The 15,747-nt window shown below is 45.6% G+C and overlaps 1 protein-coding gene across 7 annotated transcripts in view; it reads left to right on the top strand.

Moving 5' to 3' along the window:
- LOC116430907 (uncharacterized) overlaps window positions 1-15,747 on the top strand; it is a 348,971-nt gene that overhangs the window by 86,339 nt on the left and 246,885 nt on the right. The gene's annotated exons all lie outside the window — the stretch shown is intronic.

A 15,747-nucleotide genomic window follows, 5' to 3' on the forward strand; every position in this document is an offset into this window, starting at 1 on the left:
TAGCGATCAAATGTCAATTAAACAGATATCAATCAGACAGTAAAATTTGAAATTCCGGCAAGTACTTACCAGAAAACGGCGGATTTACGCGTTCACGACGAACACAATTGGCCGGGATATAAAATAAACGGAAGTTGAAAAGAATGTAAAACGCGATCACCGCGTTTTTAAAAGAAGGAATAAATTCCTATTGCTTCAGGAAATTCTGATCTTGCATAAAGGCAGTTCACTTATCACCGTGACTCGGTGCTTTATAAATTCGTAAGACGAGAAGTTACGATCGCATTCTTGGGCGGGCAGGTAATAAAATACAGGTTTAATCCCGTTGCGAAAGAATGCTGTTCAATCAGTCGCGCTTCCCTTATGGAAGCAAACAAATAATCTCATTACTTTCATCTTTACCTTCCGAATATTTAAGGACCTTCGACGCATAATTTCGTTGCGCACAGGAAGCCTGCTCGACGTTCTCGGAGAGAAGAAACAAAATGAAAAAAGGTAAAGATTCTCGTCGATGAAGGCTCAAGTAATAAGGTAAACGGGATATGCAAGCTCCGTGTGATGCAAGGTTCGCTTCGTTCCTCCGCGATCCCGAGCCCCAGCATACATTTCTTCAGCACTTACGAAAATGAACGGGCGAAATTGTGCCGGCGCGCGGGCAACGTTAACGCGGTGATTCCGTAATATCTGCGAGAGCATCTCAGCGGTGAGGGAGAGGGAAGAGAGAGAGGGCTCGGGCTCGGGCTCGCAACAGTCGCCCCAGCGGTTTCCGTTCGGCACGGCGAAATTGCCGGTGCGCAGTGTAGACGCCTGGTAAACTGCATCTGCGGTTTTACGGAATTGCTCGTGGATCATTCGCGCAATGAAAAGTTCCAGCCGTAATCCCGTGAGAATCGTAATGCTTATTTGCGACAAATTGAGAGGCAGCCCGTGCATCTCCGCGCGGTTTTAAAGCGACGGGGACAGAGAGCGTTCAGCTCCGAAACTGGTTGTACGAAGCTGCGAATATGCCGCGGACGCTGCGCAAGCTTAAACTAACTTCATCAACATGCTAACTGCTGGGAGGGTATTTCTATCGTGCAAACAACATCGTGGTAAAATATTACAATGAATATTATCGAGTTCCTCTGCGTTGTTGTATTCCGTCGATTTTTCTTCTCGAACTTCTCCAATTTATATTGCATTACAATTACTGAAAAGTTTCGTGAGGTTGCAGCATGTTCGAAGCTACAGACTCTACTGAAAAATTAACGATGGAGGAAATCTTGTTAGCTTAATAAAGGGAAAAGTTGCAGAATTGTGATATCCTGGTTGTTATTGAAATGTAGCGAAAACTCTGGGAATAACGAAGAAAAGAGGGACCACGGGAACGAGGATGGGAATTTTTCAATGACAGTTGAAGTGAAAATTCTGCTCAGGCGTGGAATGCTGAAATTGAAGCGACCAGTATATCCAACAGCGTAGAAATGTAGTCGGTAACACTCTTATCGGCCCGACGACTTCGTAATCGTCGAGTCTAGGAGTTCAAGGTCTTGGGAGAGGTTTGCCAAGTGGTCGTACGTACCACTTCCCGACGCTAGGATCGTAGCTTCCGGTGGAAATGACGTTAAGCCGAGGGTCGCTGGTCGACATTGGAAATCGATCGTCTCGCTGACGGGCGAACCGACGCGATCGTCCAATTTCTCGGGCGAACGACGACATCTGGACGTTTAGACACCGCTCTCTTCGTTACACTGTTCTTCGGGTTGTCGCATCTCGTTTCTATTTTACGTGTGATCAATGAACTTCTCAGGTTCTGATATTATCAGGTTACAAATCTTCGTTTGAGCTTCAAAAACCGTTGTTTGTGAAAGTTTTCCATTCAAATATTACTAACTTCTTGACTAGAAACGAACCTATTTTCTGGTAATCTGTGCGCTTCCTTTTCTTGCAACTCGTTCTTACACGTTAATCCTATAAGTCATGTATTAATCTTTATTATAGTAACTAAAGTAGATTAGTAAACTATTTAAAAATATTCTAATCAATATAGAAAAAAGAAAACCTTCGAATTTCATTCGCAAAAGGTTGCCCGAAGTACACAAGAATCCGAAAACCGAACCAACCATCATCGAAAAAAGAAACATCGGAGCCAGCTGCGTGTATCATTACGTAACAAAGTAATTTCACACTTGCCCGTAGCTACGAGAGAGGCGGACACGATCGGAGCTGCAGCATCGCTCCCAGCCAATTAGCCTTCCGTCGGATTAATCCGGCTCGATCGCGTTTCCTTGGGACTCGTCCGCATGTCCACGCGTGGAAACCGAGCCAGATCAACGGGGAAAACGGTTTTCAGATCGGAATACGTCGCGTCGTCTCCGTGGATACGAATCAATAGGGCATTCCGCGAACCTGTCCCGTGCCGGGCAGGGGTGGCTCACGCGTGTGGAAGAGAGGCGGGTGTGCACGTGTGTACACACTGGGCACACCGGTGTCGTCAACTCGAGTTATCGGCCGACGATAATGGAGGCGCATTATCTCTCGTTAATTTACCACGGTTGTTATTCGCCCTCGTCTATGTGGGTCAGTCATTGTTCTGCGTCCCCGCGCGTTTCTACCTTGTCCATTCCGCCGATCCCACCTTCACCCCTCCCAAACCTGGCCTATTATCCTCCAACGGTTCGTATCCACTTTCTACATTCTCCCGTTCCTTTCTTCTGCGCCCGTCCGTGTCTTGATCGCGTCTATCGCGCTATCGGCCAAGTTTCGTGGCCCGTTTAGATGCGGTTTAGCTTAGGTATATATTTAGCGGCATTTGTGGAGCGGATGCTGCCGTTGGCTCGAGTCCAGCATTAGTCGCGGGGATTGCACAGAACGGTCGGCCTGCTCTTTCCTTTTCTATCTGCCTGCGCCTTTCTTCTTTCCCGCCTTCTTCATCTCCTCCTTCTTCGTCTTCGTTCCTCCTTCCGTTTCCCTTTGTCACGGGCCTCGGAATACCCATTCGTTCCGTAGTTCGACGCAACCCCGATTCTCCACCCTCCTTTTCTACACACGCGTCCCGCGTCCATTGTCCGCCGCCGTCGTTTCTTCTGCCCACTCGCCGATGAAACTTAAGTGGTAACGGACGGAGATAATGCTTTTATCCGTCGTGTGCACGTGTCCGTCTTTCCCGTTCCCGTCTGGGACACCCGGGATCCTGGATTCCAGACTATATGACGGTGATGGATATCGCACGGTGTCGTACACGTTTCGTACTAGAGAGCCAGGACACCATGGAACTCGATCGTGTATCGGTCAAGTTTTTTCGAGTTGCTTTCTTGTCCTTTTCGAGAGTTTAACCTTTCGTTGAGCGCTGGAATTTCAATTGGTACACGCCGGACGATCTTGTTTCGCGATTTTAAGGGTAACGTGTTTGACGTAATTTACATATAGTATCAGTGTTTAATACAATATATAATAGCAAACGGATGCTTCTGAAAACATTGAGGTGTTACTAATTCCTTTGGTTCTCAGTTTCATTGTCCTCTATTATGTTGTAGCCTATCTGATATGAACAAGTTACCAAAACAGTTACATTAAAAACACACGATGAGTCTATCCGTTCCACTGTTCATTTTCAACAAGTGGTTTAACAAACATCCCTAAAATCGCAATAAAACAGGGACCACGATTAACACAACCAATTACAAACTATCTCACCGTAAATGTCCTTACCTCTGTGTGCCGCGTCCTATAATCGTCGCAGCAGCGTCGGTCACTCAACATGGCGGTGCGCGCCAAACCACGGTCGCCGAGCGCTCGGATTCAGCGTTTCGAACCGAATCAAAGCGGGAGATCAAAGTTAGCGGATTCAGTCCCGCGAGATCGGCCGCTCGAATCACGGGCAACGCTGGCTGGGACGCATTCGTACATAGCAGCGCGGCGACTCTGCGGACCCAGCTGGAATTGGATTCAGCATCCGCGGACGCGGCGATACTCGTTCCATTAGCGATTGCAGTTTTATTAATTCGCTCGTAATTTCTGAGACAGCGTTAGCACGTACGGGCTGATCGATAACCGCGCCGCGAACTTATCTTTCTATCTCGTTTTATTTGCAGACGAGACGCTTGAACCATAGCTCCTCGCCGAAGGAGAGAACTGGTCCTGCAGCGCCTCGATCCTCCATGTTATACGACACGTTTTCGGAGATAGATATTGAAATCGACATGTACCGCGGGTAACATTTACAAAAGAATATACTGCAGAGGTACCAACTGATTTTGAGAAAGATCCAGTAGAAGATACTGGTTACTAAAGTAGTGGATACGTATTCCGGTCATCGCCTATCATTTAGATCGCGTAAATCGTAGTTGAAATTTGGAAGCCCATTTATATGATTCGTCTTCTAGGTTCAAACTTTGAATATGAAATCTTCGAACTGATGCTATCTTTCGGATAACCTCTTCAAATATGCCACACAAACTTTTTAACAGCTATACTTTTTAAAGTTCCCACAGCATCCAACACTATAATAAACTTACTCAACTTTCCTATTTCAACACTCATCGTTCAGAAAACGAATAAATGTACATTTCAAAAGCGCATAAGAAATACACCTGAATATGAATCACGGCTCATCTCTTGGTCGGGCCCAAAATCGTACAAAGGAAGCCGCGAGCAGGCCCGCGGCGGCGGTCGCAGCGATGGCCGCGTTTCATAATCGGCGGGCATAAATCCCCTAGCCGAGCGAGTAGAGAAGAGAACGTCGTCCGGTTTCGGGCACGTTCGCGGGACAGCGTCGTCGCGGACATAGGAGCGAGGACGACGGGTCCGACAGTTGTTTCGCGGTCGTTGGTATTTCGGTACTGTCCGTGCCCGTCTCTCCTCTCCCCGTGTCGTCTCTGCGAACGATCTCTTCGAGTCGTTCGCCGTTTCGACGGCCCTTTCTTTTTTTCGAGCTTCATCGAGGGATTCGAAAGGGAGGGAAACTGGCGAGGAAGGCGAGAGACGGGAGAAGAAGCCGCGGGACGAGCGAGGAGGAAAGAGAACTGCGTTTCTGGTTGACCGTGAGTACAGTCGGCCATAATCTGCAGGTAGATCCGGCGCGAGAGAACGTCTTTGCCTTTATCCATCCTCTCGCTCGCTCCGTCTCACCCTTTCTCTTTCCCTCCGTCTGTCCCCTCGGATCGTTTCCTCCTACCTCTGCCGTCTTTCCCCGTACTTTCGTACCATCTTCCCGGGAGTTAGTGTCCTTCTTCGTTCAGCTGACGAAGCAAACGCAGTCGGTGTTGCCGCAGCGCGCAGCACGCGGGGGCCGCCGCCGCCGCCGTCGCCGCTCGATATAGCGGCACGAAAAAAGGATCAGATTAGAATCCTCCGGAGAGAACATAAATCTACGCTCGGCAATCCCAGCGACGTCCCTCTCTCGTCGGTGGCGTCGTTTTCGTCGTGGCCACGCTCGCCGGGTCGGGCTGCGAGCCCGAGTCGGGTCTGCCACGGGACGGCTCCCCTTCCCGCGCCCACGTATCCAGTCCGGGACGCCCGCGGTGCCTCGTGCACCGCAGGAATTACGTCATTCCCCGATTCGTTATCGACTCGCACAGCCGCGCTGGTTCGTTACGTTGCGCCTGGATGAGGCGAGTCGTTAGAGGATCGCGGGAGAGGAGGGCAGGGGCTATGCACCGGCGATGTCGCGCCGATAAGCGGCGAGCGCGTGTCGAACCCGCGGTTCCCGGACGGGACGCGTATACAGTCCCGGAACCTCGATTAAGAAACGGCCGGGACTAACGAACAGGACTGATTGGACGCGGTTAATACATTATGGAAGCGATCGCGGACGCGACGCGCGTTCTCGAGAGCTCTCGCCGTGTAATTGTACGGTTCATTGGAACGGTAACGGCCTGATCGCCGACGGAGAGTCTTCGAAATCGGAGCAGTTTATTCGAGGATGAATCTATGTGCGCGGGTGGATTCCATGGAGTTTGGATTTTTTGTTGAGTTCTTCGGGTGTTTTTCGATCTAATTGCTTTTATCTTTATTTCGTTGGGATACTTTTGTTCGTTCAGCCTTTCTCGAGTTGACTGGTTTCTTAGTGTTTCGAGGATAGGTTTGAATTTGAGAGGAGATTGAGAGGTATTGTAAGTTCAGTAATTTAGTAATTTAATAAGTTTCGAGTGTATAATCTTGACTATGCTTCGAATTTGAATGAGGAAATTACTGAAGCAAAGGAAGGTGACACAGTGGAACATTCTTTTACGAGTTTCATGGTCGACGGAATTCGGTGATGAATGCGCGGATTAAAAATGTAACGGAGAATGTATTAAAAGCATAAGCTAGCGCGGCGTTCGTTAAAAACGCGAGTTTACGTTCCCGTGTATCGCCTTGGCTCGACCCACGATTATCGAAGCGACGCTATAAATAATCCAGCGCGCGATTACAAAGGTTAGCGGGCGCGTAGAGCTCCGAAGTGCACTCGATCCGCGGCCAATGCCACGCACAGATCTATTTCGTCGGAAACAATATTCTTTGGGGAACCGTTCCACTCTACGCCCTTACACAACGTTATTTAAACATCTAAGAAAGATATCCCATTGCATTAACTTTTTGTCGCTCGAAGTTTAAAAGACGTTTAAAAATGTACATTGATTTTTAAAATATTATCGAGAGTCCCTTACTCGGAATAAATTGTTTATGGACATTTTACTCGTAATGAAACCGTTGAATATCAATATTCCAAAATTTCCTTGTGTTTTTTAAAAGTTATACATCCGAATTCAATAATTGTAATAATAATCTAATTGGGAATATGAAATCAGTCGCATTAGCAATTGAAATGCACCGCGTACCTTACATTTGTCGTCGAGACATTCATTTTAAGATATAAAAAGTGGACCGATCGCTTAAAGCGTTGACCTAAAAATTTGCGAAAATTCAGAAAGCGGAGTCAGACGCTTTGAGCAGTGAACAGCTGAATTGGTAGACCGTGCGCAGCTCAGCGCACGAATGGTTGCCCATTACCGGACTAGACGCGATCTTTTTTCGCCTGAGACGCGGATCGGAAGCAGAGTTACGTTTGTACGCAGCCGGCAAGAAGTGTCGGTTGTCAGCATATGATATACCGGTTGGTCGGCCGGCTGGGCTGTCGGCCGAGATGTCAAGGCCGCATACATTTACATGGAAATACGTCCGACATATGAACCGATCGCGCGACTCCTTGCTCGGTTCGATTCGATTCGACCACCTCCGATAACTCGGCCGCCTCCTTTTAATGGATTAAAATATTTCACTCGACGAGGATCGTTTTATTACACCGGATGGAATTTCGTCGCGCCGAGGTCTGTTTGCCGTTCGGTCATTTCGGTTATACAATGGAACCTCGATTATCCAAATTAATTAGAAGTCTTACGGTTCAGACAAAGAACGACTCGAGAATCCACCAAGGAATGTTTGCAAGATTCGATCGTATATATTCTAAAGTAGAATTTAAGAATCTACCTTAAAAAAAGATTATCGAATTTATAGATAACCAGGACCACGAATGTAGATCGCCAAAGATAGCATGGTTAATCAAGGTCCTACTGTACTCTATTTCTCGAAAAAAAGAAAAAGGAAACCTGATTGTAAATGAGTTTAAGTTACAACATATAGACAACTAGAATTTTATGTATTTATAACATTTACGGTTTTCTGCAGGGGTTGATGAAATTCTGTTAAAATATTAGATCAACTTGAATTTAAATCTGAAACTACAGGTTTGACCTTTTCACTGAGGAATTCAATGATTTTGGAGCAAGCAGTGGCAGCATATGTACGAAAGTGTATTTCCAACTTCATACGTACACCAACGGCTGAAATAGTTGTTCAACCTAATTCAATTATTCCGGGATGACGACTTTAGTTGGAATGATATGGTGGGCAACTGTTTCGACCGTCGACGTGCCAGCTTCGAAAACACCGTACATTCCATAGCAAGACATAAAAGAAACGTATATGCATGCAAAGGTAAATTAGAAGAGAAGATTACATCGTCCCTCAGAAACGTGAACTCATTTACATTTACAATATCCAGAATTTTAAGCAGAAGAGGCAATTCTCCACCGTTTCCATCAGAAGAGATCATTCAAAACATTGTATACAACAAAAAAAAGACTCGTATACGAATAAAATCGACAACAGCAAACCATTAGCAGACAACAACTTCGTCAATCGAAATCACGATAATTCACTAAAACATCGTCCACTGCCTTTCGAATATTTCATTCCCGCATTCCTTCGAATCCATCAATTCCCGATTGATCACGGTTTCCATTTCACGCGGCGCGAAAATAATCCCGGTTGAGCGTCTTCCGTTAATCGATTCCGCAAATGTTCTTGCTCGCGATAAAGCAGATATTCCGTGGGACGTGTTAATCGCCGATCGACCGGGCCCCGACGCGCTGGTACGAAAATAATTCCCAGGGAACGCGTTCCATTAGCTTCGAGTCGTCTCTGTCCTAACGCGGTGACGCGAGTCGAAGTGGGTTTCAGCATTTACGGAGAGGCCGCGTTGGTAGACGTGGAATTTATTTCACCGCACAGCAAGGGTACAATCGTGCGCGGGGCGATGAACGGCGGCGGGGGAGACGCGCGTCGAGTCGAGTCAAGTCGAGCGTGCAACGCTTGAGCCGGCCGTTTCTTCGGGAACGATAAAAGGAGCACGACGATGTGGCCCGTATATACGCTCGGCCATACGAGAAGCTGATGGAGCGATCCGGCGGAACGTGGCCGGGCTTCCGTGCGTCGGATTGCCGTTATTTTAAACGTGGCCCGCTCGTTTCTCGCGACAATCCGCCGAGGCTGTGAGCCACACGGGCGAATAACCCGATAAAAATCGTCCGTGAGCGGAACGGTTGATTATTCCCTCGATTAAAAAGGTGGGCGCGTTACGTACCGGCTCCATATACCGACCCACCGATCCCGTGGTACCGTTATTTATAAGCCGACACTCGCTGGAAATAGAATCGCCGAATACTTCTTTCGCGATCGAAGATAGAGAAGCTGGCGGATACAGTGTTGCGCAACGAAGGGAAATTCTGACGTAGGTTCTCTTATTAAAGGAAAAAATAGTTTCTAGGCTAGAAGAATCGCTTCTGCGAGTGTCGATAAAGATCTGATTACTTTAATGAAATATTTGATTTCCGCTTAACCTTGGGAATATGTACAATATCGTAGAACGCTCGATCGGCAATTGTAGAGCAGCCTGTGATGTGGATAATTCAAATTTGGACGATCTGGGATCTATTGTATTTAAGCAACGCGACCGAAAGCAGCAATAGGGTAGCTGTTTAGCATTGCTCTCGGCCGAACGAATAGAAACGATGCCCCGGTACGGCGAGCGGCTCAAGGCCGAGTTTGATCCGTGACAAAACGAGAGACGGCCGAACACGGTCGGCTTCGGGAATAATTGGTCCGAACGCGGGGGACAATCGTGGGCAATCGCGTTTCTCTGTTAACGAGGATCATTGTCAACGCCGCCGGCCGACCTGAATCCATCTGGTTCTCGCGGCTGCTTGGTGTTGTCCGTCAGTGTGTCAAGGTCTCCCCCCGCGAAGGATACACGAGATTGCATCGGGATGGCACGGTCGTGGCGCGGCGTATTTAGCGGTGAAGGTGAGCTAACCGTTTCATTATCCGTAACGGGGAGTGTGCGAGGATTTCTTTTTATCGGGCCGCCTAGGTTCCTCGTTACACGACGTGTGCACGGCGACGCGAGCAACTTTGACCTTCGTGCCGTCGCAGGGATCGCGATAAAGGAGCGATCGAACGTTGCGTAACCGTGGACACGTACTCGCCGGGCTGTCCTTTGTCACGAAGTGATCGTGTTTGCGATGGAACGGCGAACAGACATGCTGCAACGTTCTACGGCGACTCTTTGGGAGTTCTCGAGGATTCTTTGTGCTTGTCTTGAAACCGGACTCGAATATTGGGACATTCATTGCTTTCTGACAGCTTGAAGATGTTCATGAGATATTTGTTACATACATCTGTCACGTGTTTGATATTCGAAGCAAGGAAACAACAGTTTTGGATAGTTTGTAGACGCTTGCGTATTTTATGAAATTGAACAAATTCTGGAGGAATGCTCTAAATATTATACATGTAACAATAGTTCAAAAGGGCAGAACCTCGAATAAACTGAAATAAGATCCTTTTGTCTCAGAGGTGCCAAAGGGTTCTCATATTACCCACTCTTCGTTGAAAAGATCGATGCATCGGATTATAGTTTTCTTGTAACAGTTACAAAAAAGAAACTGCCAGAAAAGTGTAACGGTTATAATCGAGGACTGATTAAAGCGGCGATCCCATTCGCGACTGGATTATTCAATTGCTGGAAAATGATGCAACCAGGATTCACTCGGAACGAATCTGTCGTGCTATTTGACCGTAATCACGGAATGGTCTGAGAGGGGAAAAGAGACGAGCAGAAGGGAACTCGACAAAAAGGCTGATGCAGATGTAATCTTTTTACCGCAGTTGCTTTTATCCGGGTTATTATCGGTCGGTGCACGGGGGTGGCCGACACGGGGGCGACAAAGGTCAGGGGTGATGTAGAGCGGCATTGTGGGCGGCACCGGGGTCGCTGTAACAGAGTTCATTAACGATATTAAGCAGGAGACCGCGACGCTATAAAGCGCCGGGGATACTCACTCTGTCACTTTTATTATTCCCGTGTTATTGGGCAACGCCGCCTGGTTGCGAAACGTCGCGCGTTGATGCGGAATATTTTTCGGGGAGGGGATGAATCGCGACGAGCCACGGCACGCCGTAAAGTTGTAAACTGAAGAATGTTGCCGGGGTCATAGAAAATGGCAAACTTTTGCCTGGTATTCCGCGGACAACGGTGAATTCCGCGATGGCGTGGTATTTGGCAGTAAATCGCCACGAAGAGATAGTGAGACGGTATCGTCTATAATCTGCCGCTCTGCTAGATGTTTTTAATTGTTCTTATGAACACGTTAAGAGTCGGCGACACTGTTTCATGTCGTTTCGTACTTATGGCTTTATTAAAATTTCATTATCGGATTTGTGATTACCTCGGCTCCAACACGTTGTTTTGTTCACATTATTTTGAGCGTGTATATCTTCAGACATTTAATGATGTATTGATATTTCTTTTATTTCAATCTTCATTGTAGTTCCTTTACGCGAGATAGGTGTTTCGCTTAATTTATTGTTTTCTTAATTCGCTATTACGTTCGTTAATCAAGGGAAAGCTTGAATATTCAGTGTACAATCACCTCCGATTTATGCGAGTCGGATAAATGGAGAAGGGTGTTGCCGAGTAATGTGGTGAGAGGGATAGCTCAGTGGCCTTGAGAGACCAATTAATTCTGTTTCTGCGTAGAGGACGTGCTAAGAGGTTCCTAGACAGAGCTCCCTCGTTTTAATATCTCACGTTTAGGGGGGTTCTAAAATGTGTCCAGGTTTAACCTTTTTAACATCAATTCAACCATTTCGTGTATAGTAAACGTGGACTAAGATCGTTTTATCTATAATGCATACATTACAAGATATTGCTTCCCTAAGCCATGCTTTGTCCACTTTATTATAATCGCATCCTCGCTGTACTATGAACGCGTTTCTTGGCAGACGAATACTGTGCCAGTTGTTTAGTACTGGAACAAGATAAATTCTCGTCCATTGCTTTGTATTATCACAACACTAGTCCTTCATTCTCTGTAGTTTGACAAATAGAAACCAAGACCGCAACTTACTACTTGTAGACTCCTTTCCTGTGACGTCAACTTTGTTTATCAATTACCGATTGCAACTTTCAATGACCAGTTCAAATTATTCATTTATCAATACAATCAGTTGTTCTTTTTCTAGCTTTACTTCAATTATAACTCAATTTCATCTGTATCTGCTATTGGACTCAGGTTTAATTAATCAAACTTCGTTTCAGAAACTTACATTTAAAGTTTGTGAATACACATTTCTATGGATTTACCGAAGTTGTTTAACGTTATTTAAATCAATTATAAATAAATTCAAAAATTGTCGAACAGTATTTTTATAAATATTTAATGTTATATAAGAACCAGTTGCGTAACATCAACAATTAACGAGCTAAGAGAATAATGGACACTAACAGGATTTGAAACTCGCGTGATACGATCAATAATCTCGATGGTGTGCTTTTCCACCCTAGGCAGATTTATTTCCAATTAGAAGTTCGCGACGGTTTGCGCCACGTGAAAATGCTTTCTCGTATGAGTGACAAGTTCCTAAAGGTTATCCAGTGTTTTGGTGGTAAAGCCAGTGGCCCGTTTCGGTCACGGCACCGCGTGCAACCGAAACTCGGGCACGAAGGTATTCCGTGGCGTCGAGCGCGCATACGTACACCAGCAAATTCCCCTGGCCGCTGGATCGTTGCCAGACCCGACGAGGCAAGTGAAACCAATCTGCTGGATTTAAGTCACTCCCGTGTCTCGGTTATGGAGGCTGGAACCGCGCGAACATCACGCGCTTGAAAATTAATTCTCCGAAGGTTTCTCTTTTTTCGCGACAATCCTTCGCTCGACATTACAATATTACATGGCTGGGAAACTCGTAGATTAATCACTCGCGATTGTTTTTCGCTTCCTAACGCGTATAATTTCAATGAAAAATTCCTCGATTCCATCAAACATTCTGCAATGCGTAAATGATATTTATGCAAACACACATTTTCAAAGCTTCTTGTACTTATCAAACATTTTATTAAATCCTCCATTATTTCAAATATAAACGGAATACTACACTGAATTATATGAAAATCATTATCTTCGTAAATACACACTTTTTTGTGCACTTCGTGCTACCAAAAGCGTATAAAGATCCATAATTAAAGAATAATGTTCCATACAAGATTCTCGGAGTATATTAATCTATTCATGACCAATCAGCAACAGTAAAAAGGAATATACAAAGCGCAACTTAAGTCAGAAGAACGAATAAATACTAGTAACAAAAATGAAACAAATAACAAGCGGAAGAGAACTGGCTGCGCAAGAACAGTTAAAGTACGGCTGAAAACATTTCGAAACAGTTTCAATCGAACAAGGGGAAGGGGGGGGGGGGGTCTCCTTCTTTCCCCGTACGTACGCGATACTTGCAGTTAGAAAAACTTCTTGCCCAACTGTTTCCCGTGGGTAATTTTCTGCGGTAAATTAGCGTGGCAGGGTGAGCGTCGCGATTTCTCGCTTCCGTTCTCCGTCTCCGTCCCCGGCGATCCTTTTTCCCGCTCGTTCTTTCGACCAGACCGCGCCTCACCCTTCCGGAACCTCTCGCCAAAGATAACATCCGCGAAATTCGCTGCTTTTCTTTTCTACGCTTCGGTCAGTACAAAACTTAAAAAATTTGAAAGGACTGTGTTGTCGGCAGGGAGGAGAAGGCGTTAGAAGAGTATAATAGCATTGTCCAATGACGATATTTTTGGAACGATGTATGTAACCAGTAGAATATCATATATTTAATTAATTTGTTTATTGTTTCTGTTTTTCTGAATGAAGAAGCAAAATAAGGAATCCATAATTTGAAGCGTGTGTAATGTTTAGTTTTGTCCCCTAATAAATTTAACCAAGTATCATCCGCTCACGATCTGATGGGTAGTGGGGTAGCGGCAAGTGGAGTTGCTCGCTATAATTTAGTTTCTTTGTCATATTGATTGGTTACATGTAACCGTATTGAATAACAAAAAAAACCGACAATTACGCTCGCATTCCTCAGCCTAGCGATGAAGGTATGCGCATTGTTCAAGAGATGGCTAGCGGGAGGAATGCAGATGTAAGTGGTTAGAATGGATGTAGCCACACCCATGGTCTCGCATTTTCAGCTGAGTCCGATTTGGTGAAAAGGTCACACATATTACTTTCATCGTGTAACGCAAAGCACAGAATCAAAGACACCTACTTGCCCCCTGTTTCATTTCGCTCGCCATCTCTTGAGCAACACATGTTACCGAGAAATTTTTCAGTGTCGCATGGAGGCACGCGTGCACTCGGTAATCGATGCTGAAACTTAAATCAGTTCGCCGAGTTCCGCGAGGCAAATCGACCGGCGACACGGCGGATGAAGTATTAATGTTCTTTCTCAGATATATGGGCTAGGTCGCCCGTAGGGGATGAGGACACGGGAATGGGGATGGGGCGGCGCTCGCTAGGTTATTGGATTTCGATACTCGACGCCGTATTATTCCCCGGCCGCTTCGCTCCTGCGAATTTGTCGGCTGCTTTGGAAAATTTCCGTGCCGGCTACGGCACCTTGCGAAACTTTCATCCCCTTGACTCGCTGTCTTTGCATGATATGGCGGACGTTAAGGTATTTGCTCTTGTGAATGTGGAGGATATACGTAAATTTCGTAATATGTGATTCAGTTATTTCGTAATTGATTTAGTTTTGTTTTAGAAATATTTTTCTTTTAGCAGTGAATCAAGTATTATATTAGAAATCAACATATTATCAACCAATGGAGCAGATCTTTCTTCTCTCCCGACAATGTGTTGCCTGTTGATTTCTTAACTTTCCTTTTTCTTTTTCCCTTCTTATTTTCATTAAAGTCAAGTTGTAAAAATTAAATAATCGTCGCTATTGAATTATATTCAGCATATATTTATAGAAAACAGAAAATCATTCTTATTAATATACTATTCTTTTACTTCGTTGACGAAACACTTCGTCCGAATTTTTCCGCATGATCAAATTCGCTCATGACTATCGCAATCGTCTAATACCGTCTCGTTGGAAGTTCGATCTTCGGAGCATGGAAATGGTCGGGCATTCAGGAGGGGCAACGATTCTCCGAGAATTCTCCCGCATATTGAAATCGGAGCTGATCTCAACGTTTGACGAAGCCCGATAGCGGCGCGCCCTTTATTCCCCGTTTGTGGGACTCAGCTTTAACAGTCGGCACGGAACTACCCTCGACAGTCTGCGCGCCGTTTGTTTGCACACTGTAACTCGTCCTACCTTGACGTTCCGGCAGCACGCTTTCGCCCATTGGGATCTGTCTGCATCCTACGCCTCGGTTCTCCAACCTCGTTTCGCCGTATCGGGAAACTTCGAGCAACGCTTCCCAGCTGAGCGTCGTTAGCAGCAATTAGGCCGACGTCGGGGCACTTAATAATGAGACAACGAACAGGGGATCGTTCGAGTCGTCACGGGTTGAGGAACTAAATGTTGTGCGGTATTATTCTTTGATCATTCTATACATGTAATTTAATTTGACCTTTAAAATCAATTTAAACTTCGAATTAAATTCTCGACTATGATATAGAACTTACTCAATGATTTTCAACCTTTTCATCGTGGATAAAATATTGTTGCATTTCAATTTAATATTCTAGTAAATTCTGCTGTTATATGGTTGGAACATAAACAACTTGATTAGAATTGTTCGATTTCAAATCTTGCTAAGGCTAAGTTTTTCAAAGTTACGGGTGTAATAGTTTTATGAATAATTTTAAAAAACTGTACGGAATAGGTATGTCAGGCTAATAGCGAAAGTAGGTACCAGCCGTTCCGTTAAGAAATTCCATCAATTTTTCTGTCGCGGTGAGACCGCCCAGCCATCGATCCCGCCGCGCGCAATCATCCACCGATCGCTCTACGTATCGGGCATTATTCATCGTTCAAGTAACCCACGCTTGTCGATCGTTCGAAAAAGCTATGTACAATGTATCCTGTACGCCTAAACAGCCATGTAAATTCTATTGTCCGGTGACTCGACGCGACATTCAATTCTCACTTCAGCGTCGATTCACACCTCATTCC

This window comes from Nomia melanderi, chromosome 5, assembly GCF_051020985.1.
Source record: "Nomia melanderi isolate GNS246 chromosome 5, iyNomMela1, whole genome shotgun sequence".
NCBI lineage: Eukaryota > Metazoa > Arthropoda > Insecta > Hymenoptera > Halictidae > Nomia > Nomia melanderi.